At 35.3% G+C, this 11,440-nt stretch overlaps 1 long non-coding RNA gene across 1 annotated transcript; it reads left to right on the top strand.

Annotated features, from left to right (window-relative positions):
* The first annotated feature begins 252 nt into the window (after positions 1 to 252).
* On the top strand, positions 253 to 2,945 carry LOC117086418. The gene is made up of 3 exons (XR_004438331.1): positions 253 to 395; positions 589 to 816; positions 2,442 to 2,945. It is a non-coding gene; the product is annotated as an uncharacterized LOC117086418 (long non-coding RNA).
* Positions 2,946 to 11,440: the final 8,495 nt, after the last annotated feature.

Genomic DNA, 11,440 nt, shown 5'->3' with positions numbered 1-11,440 from the left:
GTAATAGGGACTCCTAATCAGTTCTTTTTGAGTTGAACAAAAAAGAAGATTTAATCAGGCGAAACATTTTAAAGAGGGACTTAGACCTTCTTTGAAAAATAAACTAGAAGCAGCAGTTTTTCTTCCTCCGGTCTTGAAGAAACAGACTGCCATGCTGTGAAGAGTGCCATGTGAAAACGAACAGTAGAAAGTCTCTTAGAACTGAGAATCTAGGTTCTACAGTTACAAGGAACAGAATTCTGCCAACAACCTTGAAGCTTGGAAGAAGACCTCAAGTCTTGGATAGGACCCTCGCATCACCAAAATCTTGATTTTACTCCTCTACGACCCTGAACAGAGGACCCAGTTAGGCTCTGCCTGAACTCTAGAGCCATAAGAACTATGATATGATAAATGTCTGTTCTGTTAATATGCTAAATTTTATAATTTTTAAACATAGCAGTAGAAAACTGATAAATTATAAATGTTATAATTTTTAAGCATGGCAGTAGGAAACTGATATATAAGCTGAGAAACTTTATGGAAGAATTGTTTGGAAAAGACATATCCAGAGAGGCGATGTTTACCTTTTCCTGTCTACCTCTCCAGGAGATGTTCACTGCTGAAGAGTTCCTTAGAAGGCTGTACCTTTGCCTCTGCCTGCTGCTACAGTGGAATCCCCTGTGGAAGGAGCGACAAGAGTTCTATCCATCCTGAGGTTATGAGAGCTAACAGAAACATAGCGGAGAATATTTAGCTGTTACAGGATCAGGTCTCAGTAAGAACAGCGCATTCTGATTCCTCATCGAAGACTAAACTTGGCCACAGCACAGTGAGGTGTGCAAGTGAAAAAGGTTTTTGGGAAACATTGCTCTTAAGATAATTGTATTTTATCTATTTAAACACATCACACAAATCCTTCCCTAAGGGACATACATAAGAATTCTTTTTGGGTTTAGAAGGAAATATGCAGATTGGTAGTTTTGCTTTTTCTTTTTTTTTTTTTTTTTTTGAGACGGAGTCTGACTCTGTCACCCAGGCTGGAGTGCAGTGGTGCAGTTTCGGCTCACTGTAACCTCCGCCTCCGCAGTTCAAGCAATTCTCCCACCTCAGCCTCCCAAGTAGCTGGGACTACAGGTGTGCACCACCATGCCTGGCTAATTTATGTATCTTTAGTAGAGACAGGGTTTGACTATGTTGGCCAGGCTGGTCTCAGACTCCTGACCAGAGGTGATCTACTCACTTCCGCCTCCCAAAGTGCTGAGATTATAGGCATAGCCACCGTGCCTGGCCTATATTTACATCTATTAAAAGAGAAAATAATATTAATGGTTTTCTAGTATCAAGCATAACTGTTGGGAGCCAAAATGCCTCATGCTTTTGCATCATCACAGTGAAAAGTCACATAGCATGTGTTTTACCCCTGTGGAATTTAGAAGCAAACTATGAAATGCTGTTATCTAGAAGGTAAAATATTGCAATACATTTTAAATCAATCCAAAAACCCTTCACAAAGATATGAACTACAATTATAACACTGGTCTAGGAGTATAATTTATTCATAAACATGTTATACAGTTTTAAATATGCAGTACTTCTAGGTGTGCTTAATATAAAGAAACTTCAATTTCAATTAAATGTCTCAATCACTGAGGTCATTTATATTTGTTGAAATTTAACAACCCACTGGATTGGTATAGGCCTATCACATAGAATGCTTATGGAGAATAAAATGTCATGTTTTAAAACTAAATTGATTTAAAAACATTGGGCATTTTATTTGGCAGAAGGTTGGTGTACCACAAACCTCAGCTGGACATGAGAAACCTACAAAGGTCTCTGGAACAGGAAATTAGGGAGCCATTTGTTTTTTCTCCTACTTGACTCTAATATATCATCTATGCTAATGATCAATTCATGTTTATGAAAAAGCCTCACTCTTTTCCAGTTCTTAAGCTTAAGAACTTATGCTTCTCTATTGGCTGCCATAGTTATAAAGATCTTTTCTTATGCTCAAGGATTTTCATAATCTGGGTATTAACATTCTTTCTTATTTTTTTTTAAATTTTAACAACCAGACCTTTTCTTTCCTCTGTTTATTAGAGAATCCCTGACCCATTACTGTGCTCAGTGCTGCTGTTATTCAGATCCTCCACCTTGATCTTTATATACTACTCATCCTTCAAGGCTCTGCAGAAATTCCACTTTCTCCTGAAAAACAGACTGATTCACCTAGTAATTATGGCCTCTTTCTTCTCTCTTTCTATTGCAGTCTTTTGTCTCTACTCAGCAATCTACACATTATTGTTCACCATTCCATTCACTGTCTTTTCTTTGTAATTTGGGACTCTTTATAGAGATTCACATACAGTCAGTTTTGGTATAACATATATGTTTTGAAAATACAAATTTGAATACTAGGGGACAGTTTTAACAAAACATAAATTTTGTTTTCTCTTTAGCACAATTTTATCCTCAAGAAACACTGGGCGAACAAGAAAACTGCACTCAGGTGAACAAAGCCATGTGGCCATACTCAGAACAGATGAACACACATACATGTCAAAATTATATCAACTACCTCAGTTCAGCACGCACCTGTTATGAGTCACACTCAAATAAGTTTAGTGTTACAAGTTTCTGGCTGATTTGAATAACCCTCCTTTCATCACTTGGCAAGAACTCTCAGATGCAACTCTTCTCACATTTACTTCCACAAGCAAACTTTAGGTTTTGATCAAGGTAAAGCGCCATATTTATTGGAGTATGTATGGATTCGTCAATTATTCCCACATGTAAAACTCCAGTTCCACATTTCTTGTGTTTTAATCTTTATTTTTTATGCGTCACTGACAATGTTTTTGAGGGTCATGCCCCTAACTCCATGTTTCTTATTGGGCTTGTGGTTCGTATCACAAAATTTTGCATAGCTGGATGATATTTCTAGCGCGATCTGTGTCAGATAATAGCAGAACTGACTGTATACGTTGATACTTTATTATATATAATCTGAAATATATAGTTTATGGAATAAATAATGTAATTATACTTCCTGTAATGCTGAGAAGTAATATCTGTTTCAGTTACCTATTGCTGCATAACAGACAATCCTGGAACTTAGTAGCTTAAAGCAATACCATTTCCCTCTCTCTCATGGTTATGTGGCTTGACTGGGCCCAATGGACAGTTATGCTGATTTCAGTTGAAATCCCATGGAGCTATAATCTGATGGCAGCTGGTGCTGAAGCAAGAGACGGACTGGCAGGCTATGATGGTAGTGTTTCCCTCTTTTTGTGAGTAGTGCCAAGGCCTGTTCTCTATACCTGGTGTCACCTCGTGTTATCCATGATAAGTAGACAGATTTCTTATATCTTCAGGTAATTAAACAGCTTCAAAAATTAAGACTCAGGGTTCCCAAGAAGCACAAACACAGAAACAGCCAGGTGTCCCTAGGCCTTAGACCTGGAACAGGCACAACATCACTTTTCCCACCTCCAGTAGGCCAAGCATCACAGGGCTGGCGCTGACTTCAGGAGAGAGGAAATAAACACTTTCTCTTGGTTAGTAAATAGCAAAGAATCTGTGACTATCTTTAATCACCATGGTATTCTTTACTAATAATTTGGTACATCAACATCGTAAGATTTTAGAGCAATATTTTAACAATTATTCAATCTAATATCATCAATTTATATGAAAGTGTACTGGAACAAAATGATACAACAAAAGACAGAGTTGGAGCTATCAATCTCTCTTAATTCTGTACATCTCATAGCCCTTCATAAACTGCCTGGGATATAGTAGGCAATAAATATATACTTGTTGACATAGAATTTTACTAATAAATAGAAACTGAGATTCAAATAATATTATATTTTAAAAAGCACTCAATATTCTAACTTGCTAGAAGCATGCCTGGATTTTCTAAAAGACATTAAGACTTGAAAGAGAGATGAAAAGATAGCAGAATAAGATATTTCAGGATGTTTTAACTCTTAATATTTTCACACCATTATTGTGTTTTCTCCACACACACATACACATACATACTTACACACAGAAAAATGAAATGACACAAGACAGTGAATCTAAGATAAATATTTTATTTTTGAAAAATATCGGACACCGTCATGGTCTAAAACCAAGTTCATTGTGTCTTAGGAAATGTTTGACTCCTCACATTCATCCCACCCCAAAAATGTCCTTGTTTCACTAGGATCAAACTATATAAAGACATATTCATCTTTTAGATCACTAAATAGATTAGTATGAAGAACATTATTTGTATTACAAAAGGTTACCATTCTAATAAAAACATGAATGACATTTTTTTCAGCCTGACATTAAAAGAAAACACACGAAGTTCATTTTATATACGATGTAACAAAAAAAAAAAAAAGTTCTTTTGGTTTATGTGAGGCACGTGATGAAATGTTTCTAAATTTTCTTGAACTGGCAGGATATACCTCAGCTTGGCTTTCCTAACTTTTGTTTTTAAGCTGACATTTTCATTTAATAACCTCTATACCTTCTACCTCTATATAAAAACAGCAGTGTCGGCTTCTTCTCTGTATTTTTTCTTCTTAGCCCCCTCCTTGGACTCTGAGGTGTTGTAATCTGACAGCAACTGTTCTCTCTCCTATGCTTAGACTCCTCTTCCTTATTTTATAAACCTGGTTCTTTTTATTTCATTTTTCTCTGATCCAGAGTATATATTTCTTGTCATTTTTTTTTTTTTTTTGAATTTTGGTTCTTTTAGAATGTACCAAGTCTCAGCATCTCACGGTCCTTTTCTGTTTTGTCCCTGTACTGCAGGAGCCCTGTGGATGGTGACTTATTGGTTATGTGACTTTTCACCATCCAGGCATGATGCTGAGTCTGATTCTTATGGATGTAGAAACACTTTCCAAATAATAGATCATTATTCATTGCAGTATTCAGTTATTTGTTTACAAGATGTGAAAATTAGATGTAATCATTTCTAACATGTTTATCAGTTCTAACTATGTGACATTCTCTAAAATATTTTGAAGAGAGATCTGACACCCATTGGTTTGAAAAGCATAATAATGCAGTAAAACCTAGTGAACAGGACATCCTCTTCTAAGGATCAGAATTCTCATCCTCCATCTTCCTGGGGTGATTTGCCTAACAGTCTAAGGAATTGTGAAAAGGCATAGTTAGTCTCCAGACCTTAGCTTTTTGGGGTGAGGCATGTAATTTCAAGACTCTTGAGTTTACTTGAATAACTTATCCATGCATAATGTAACTTATTTAAAACACTCGAATATATTTATATAATTAAGCTCTATTATCTGTTATAAGAAATTTCAAAAGCTTCCTTCTAGGATGAAATGAATTTACTTGTTCCTCACCTTTAACTAAATATGAAACAATTTTGCTTGTACTCTTGTAGAAGTCAATTGTTTTCGTCTTAGCGTTCACATTTGTAATTCAAAAGGGTTTTTTGGTTATTATTAGTCTGTTTGTTTTACCTTTTCTTCTTTGTAAAACACATGTGTTTACTCTCGTCAGATCTATAACTGGATACATTAGAAAGAGCTCGAGATTTAAAGTGAGATAACCCTTCATCTAATTCTCAACTTTGGCATTTTTGTCTGTGTTGCTGAGAAAGTTCTTTGACCTCTCTTAGCATCAATTTCCTTTTTGTAAAATGGGAAGATAGCATTTAAAGGCATATGCCGTGTTTAACACTGTAAGATCTCAATAAATTTATACTACTTATCATGATAATTAGACCATGAACGAGGATAGTTTAATTTAAAAACATGTTGATGAAATATGAAAAGAAGTAAAATGAGTTTCCTTAAAAGTTGTAGAGGTATAAACTGAGAAAATTGGATCATTTATGTTACCCTTTTATCAAAAATATTTAAATGCCTACTGTGTTTCAAGCATACTTTCAGGAGCTGACTACAGAGCAATAAATAACATAGGCAAGTTCCCTGTGCTCATCCAGCCTTCCTGTAGTGAAGAAAATCAGAAAATCAACTCACGGAATAGTATGATGATTTCTAATGTGAGCTAAGGAGTAGCAGGGTGTATACCAGGGAGGCTGCTGCTTTGGGGAAGGGGATAAAGGAAACTTTCTGCTGTAACATTGGAGCTGAGACCGGTAAGGTAGGAAGAGCCTGCAAAATTAATATCCAGGCTAATAGATGCAAGGTAGAACAAGCTTGGTGTGGTCAAGGGAGAGAACAATGGCCAGTGTGACTGGAGTGCAGTGGATGCAACAGAGCCTGGAGTGAGATGAGTTCAGAAACACATACAAGGGCCAGAGTATGTGGAGTGCAATAGGGCATGGAACAGAGTTTGCATTTTATTCTAATTTGAGCAAGCAGGGTCCTTAGAAATAAAGTGATATGGCTTTCTTTGGGTTTCAAAATTATCACATTGGATGCTTTAGGTGGAATGGGCTTTAGGATCTGTGGAAGATGAGAGACCAGTTCATCAGCTATTGACGTAGATTAAGGAGCTTAAGAGTGGGGGAATATTAAGCAGTGGGGATGGTGAGAAGTAATCAGGTTTGATACATATATGGTGGAGGTAATGCTGGGAAGATATGTTTAGTAATTGTATGCCAGGAAGTGTTGAAATAGCAAAAAGGGAGAAATCACAGCTAAGTCTCAAACATTTGGCCTGACTGACAGGTAGATAGAAGTGCATTTCTGCATCAGGAAAGTTAGTGAAGAGAAAAAGCATATAGAGCAGTGGTTTTGAGAGCATGGATGCTGGAGACAGATAGGGTTTGCTTCCAACTTCATGTACTGGCCAGGGGCAAGTTTCTAAAATTCTTTTTACTTTAGTTTCCTCATGTGTGAAATGAGAATCATAATACCTATCTCATTATTTGCTCTAAGCATCAAAGGAGGTAATGCATTACAACTGTTTAGAACAGTGCTTGGCATAGGGTAAGTTTTATTACTTAGAGCAGAACAAATTAAAGGTTCTCTTTTTTGACATGTACAGTATAGGATGCCTTTTGAACACTTGAGTAGAAATGCATGTGCGTATCATAGGGTAGTGGCAGCGAAGATACAGAGAAGTGACCCAGTTTGAGATATGTGTTGGAGGCAGAGGGTGTAACAATAGAGTGTCATGGTTGATGCAATGAACTCTGCGAACAGACTGGATTTGCATTCCATCTTCACTTACTGCTATGCGTATGTTTTGTAACCTCTGAGTGTCTCAGTTTTCTCATGATTGAAATGAGTCTCCTAAAGGAAACGATCTTACAGCTTTGTTCTGAGGCTTAAACATCTAATGTATGGTATGTGCCAGTTATTATTAAGAAAGAATGATCAAGAGTCATTATTGGGCAGGGTAAGTTTGAAATAGATTTTCAACATAGAGATGAACATGTATGTCTTGAACAACCAAGACTACAGTTCAAGAAGAATCAAAGCTCAAGATATACATTTAGCATTCATTGGGATATTGATAGTATTTAAAGCACTAAAATGGGATGAATTCTCATAGGTTAGATCTAAGGAATAAAAAGCTATCACATGATATGTACTAATTATTATTAAGCGGAGAGTGTCCAAGAGAAGTAGGGAAGTGATCGAGGTCAGAGGCACATCGCAATTAAGATCATAGCTCAGGTAAACGTACCAGATGACATGGAAGAAGCAGAGAGTCAGAAATATTTCAATACATCACTAATTTTTAGAGAGTCAGAAATAATTTAATATTTCACTAACTTTTAGGAAATATTATTCGTAAAATAGTCTTGTCTGAAGCTCTAGATTACAAATATTCTCCCTTTAACATTTCACATATATGCCTTTGAATTAGACTGTAGGGTTCTTGTGGATGTGGTGTATTTCTTTTGGACTGTCACTGCCCCTAGCACAAGGTAGTACACATAGAAAGCACTCACTTCAATGCTCTTTTAAATTAAGTGTTTAATGTGCTGACTAAAGTATCTTTACCCTATTACTACGTGGTAGATTAACTACTAGAGACCTGAATATTTTTTTTTCTAAGAAAGATATTTGATGGATAGCTTACTTTACTGTTTCCACACTCCCAGTAATTTTAGAAAATTGATCAATGCTCAAGGATAAGGGTTCAAAATGCATCTTAATTTTTGCATGTAGAGTGAAAAATTATCTTTACCTTACTCTAAAAGAGTAGAGTTGTATTAGTTCATTTTCATGCTGCTGATAAAGACATAGCTGGAACTGGGTAATTTATACAGGAAAAAGAAGGAGCAAGTTCACATCTTACATGGATGTCAGCAGGCAAAGAGAGAGGTTGTGCAGGGAAACTCCCGTTTTTAAAACCATCAGATCTCTTGAGACTTATTCACTATCATGAAAACAGAACAGTAAAGACCTGCCCTCATTATTCAATTACCTACCACTGGGTCGCTCCCACAGCACATAGGAATTATGGGAGCTACAAGATGATATTTAGATGGGGACACATAGCCAAACCATATCAAGAGGTAAACAGAAAATATAATGGTTTTTTCACGTGAGCTGATTGATGCTGGAATTTCAGATACACACTAGAGCCAGTCAAAAACTTTCCCAGTTTCTTAACCTTTTGAACCATAGTCATTTCATACATAAAATAGAGATGATAATACTTACCTCATAATGTTTTGACAGACCTGAATGAGGGTATGTCCTCAAATGATTGTTTTATCATCTACCCTATTTGCAATATGTACTTTCTCTCATGAAATGTTTTGAGTCTTTACAAATTCCCATTTTACTGTGTGTACCAACTACAAATAACCCTCTCTTAATTCACTGTATGCCTAAACAATTGAACCTATTTTGAAAAATAATTTATATGACACAAGTAGTGAATGTGTATAAGTGTGTATCTCTGTTTAAGTGTATATCTCTGGATATAAAATTTCACAGAGTTATAGAAATATATTGTTTACTTGTACAGATATAAATTTCTTTCCTTGTCATTGCTAAATGATTTTTCATGTGAAGCAAAAATGATTGGTTTATTTTGTTTTGCATTTTTAGTTTCTTTTTTTTTTTTTTTTTTCTTTTAAACAGATTTAGCAGCATTCACAGTCAAGGACTGTCATGGACTGTCATGATCACATTATTTCCTGGCCCCTAGAGAAGGAGCTGTGCTAATTAAACACATTTAATGAGAAAACGTTCTGTTCACCTTAAGCTATTATTTCTTTACTTACTAGTGTTTGTTACAATTTACAAACAAGAATTATACATCCCAGTGAATTAAACCTTCTTTCTTCTCTGCTCCCTTTCCCCTACACTCAATTTACCAGGTACAAAAGTTGCATAAAGTTATAAACCAGTTAGATGGCTTCTTGGGAATAAAGTTTTCATTGAACAGTTTCTTGTAGTGTTAGACCTCGGGAAAACTCAACAGCTCTTGCTAAGCCAGTGCTGATTTACATTTTCAAGTCAGGAGCTAAACATATCAATCATGTTTAACACAGTGTACCTGCTTTTAGAAAGCTGTATAAAGTCATGTACATTTATTAGTTTTCCAGGTTGAAAACTTCATGCGTTCTTTGTTCTTCCTTTCTTTGTATCAAGAAAACACCACCCAGCCCCCTACCCCGCCCCCACACACAATGGTGCTTCATATTATGACATTTTGTGGCATGATTACTTTTCCTGTCTACATCCTCATGTCATTGCTTCGTTAATACTTTAAATAAACTGATTTTTTGCCATACATGGCTATTTTCAAGTTGTCATTTTGCCACTGAAGTTTGTTCTCTATGCTGTGTGACAGATTAATACTGTTATCAATACATGTTTTTGAAATCAGTATTGACTTAATCTATGTATGTGGAATCATCAAATCATTTCTTCTCTAAAGGGGCACCTTCAAGTTCCTCGTTTTTTTGTTTTTCATGAAGAGTCAGTTTTTAAAACCTTGCCCAATTTACTTAAATTTTTTTGTGCCTTGATTTTCTTATCTATGAAATGGACTATATGAGTAAATTGAATGAGAAAACCTGTATATAGTACTCAGCACAGAACTTAAGCTTTCCTCTTGGGGCAATTACCTCATGGAGAGCTGAGGTCTTTGTCATGTCTCCTTGAGTATTGATGGTTTCCATAATGTCTTTTGCTGATAAAAAATATATACTCTCTACTAATTTCCCAGCTCAGTCAATTTTCACTTCTTGTTTCTTGATATGCTATGTCTAGGAGTTCTGAGTTGGCATATATATTTTCTCACTCTCTTGAGACTATGATGTTGGAGAGGCCATGTGTGTGCGGTCTAGCCCACAGTCCCAGCTGAGCCTAGGATTCGAGGCATTTCCACCAAGACATCAGACATGTAAATGAGGCAGTCATGAATGTTCTACAGCACTACCCCAGAGACTTGTGATACTATGTGTGCCAGAAGAATTTCCTAGCCAAGTGCTACCTGCATTCCTGACTCACAGTATCTTGAGATATAAGGAACTGATTATTGTTATAAGCCACTCAGTTTTGTGTAGTAATAGATACAGGAAAACTGACATATAGAAACAAAATGGCTTTTGTATCCTGTGACTTTAAATCACCTATTAATGTTTAAAATTTTCTGTACATATATACATCCTTTATACATATTTAGAATATTCTGAATATACATATAATTCTCTACATATGTATTCAGTTACCTGAGAATAACGGCTTCTATTTCAAACTTTTCAATATTATTCATTAATCTGCCTTCTTGCAGTGAGAGAGGCCTTTGGCAAAAAATTGAATTAATGTGGTTATATCAGAAGAATAATATTCTTTTTGACTTCAGAGGGAAAGGTATTGAGAATACTCTATTGAGGATGACATTTATTTTAGTTTTTTTTTTGTAAACACACTCTATCAGATTAAAAATGATCTGCTCTGCTCTATTTCTAGTTTCCTAAGAGTTCTTTTTTTAATTAAGAAAGTCTCTTGAATTACTACTTTACAAATAATAGTTGCATATTGTGTCTCTTCTCTCTCCAATATGGAAGCACTATAAAGTTTTATACATTAATTATGTTTATGGCTATAAATTTAGTAACTAGAACAATGCCTGTTGAATAAATCTTGCTGAATACATATATAAACAACTAAGAAAATATTTGAGTTTGTGAATCCCAAACTTCATGTTTTCTATTAATGTATCTGTGGAACTACTAATCAAATTTGAAGATGTGAAAACTGCTGTAAATATTAGGTAGAATAAAATCTTATCTTAATGGCAGTTAACAGTATGAAATATTACAAGTCTGAGAGTGACATAATTTCACAATTGAATTGATCTATCTATAATAAATTACGGTACAACCATACAATGGAATATTATGTAATTATTACCTTCTCAAAAAAAAATATATATATAGACACACTAATATATAGCTGATAAAGAATTAGCTCCAAAATCTTGAAAAAGACAAATAAAATAAGGCATGGTATAATGACTAGACCATAATGCCATTTGTATATAC

The sequence above is a fragment of the Trachypithecus francoisi genome, unplaced genomic scaffold (assembly GCF_009764315.1).
Source record: "Trachypithecus francoisi isolate TF-2019V2 unplaced genomic scaffold, Tfra_2.0 Lachesis_group1, whole genome shotgun sequence".
Lineage (NCBI taxonomy): Eukaryota > Metazoa > Chordata > Mammalia > Primates > Cercopithecidae > Trachypithecus > Trachypithecus francoisi.
The sequence above is the reverse complement of the archived record's forward strand: the minus strand, read 5'-3'. Positions and strand labels throughout refer to the sequence as shown.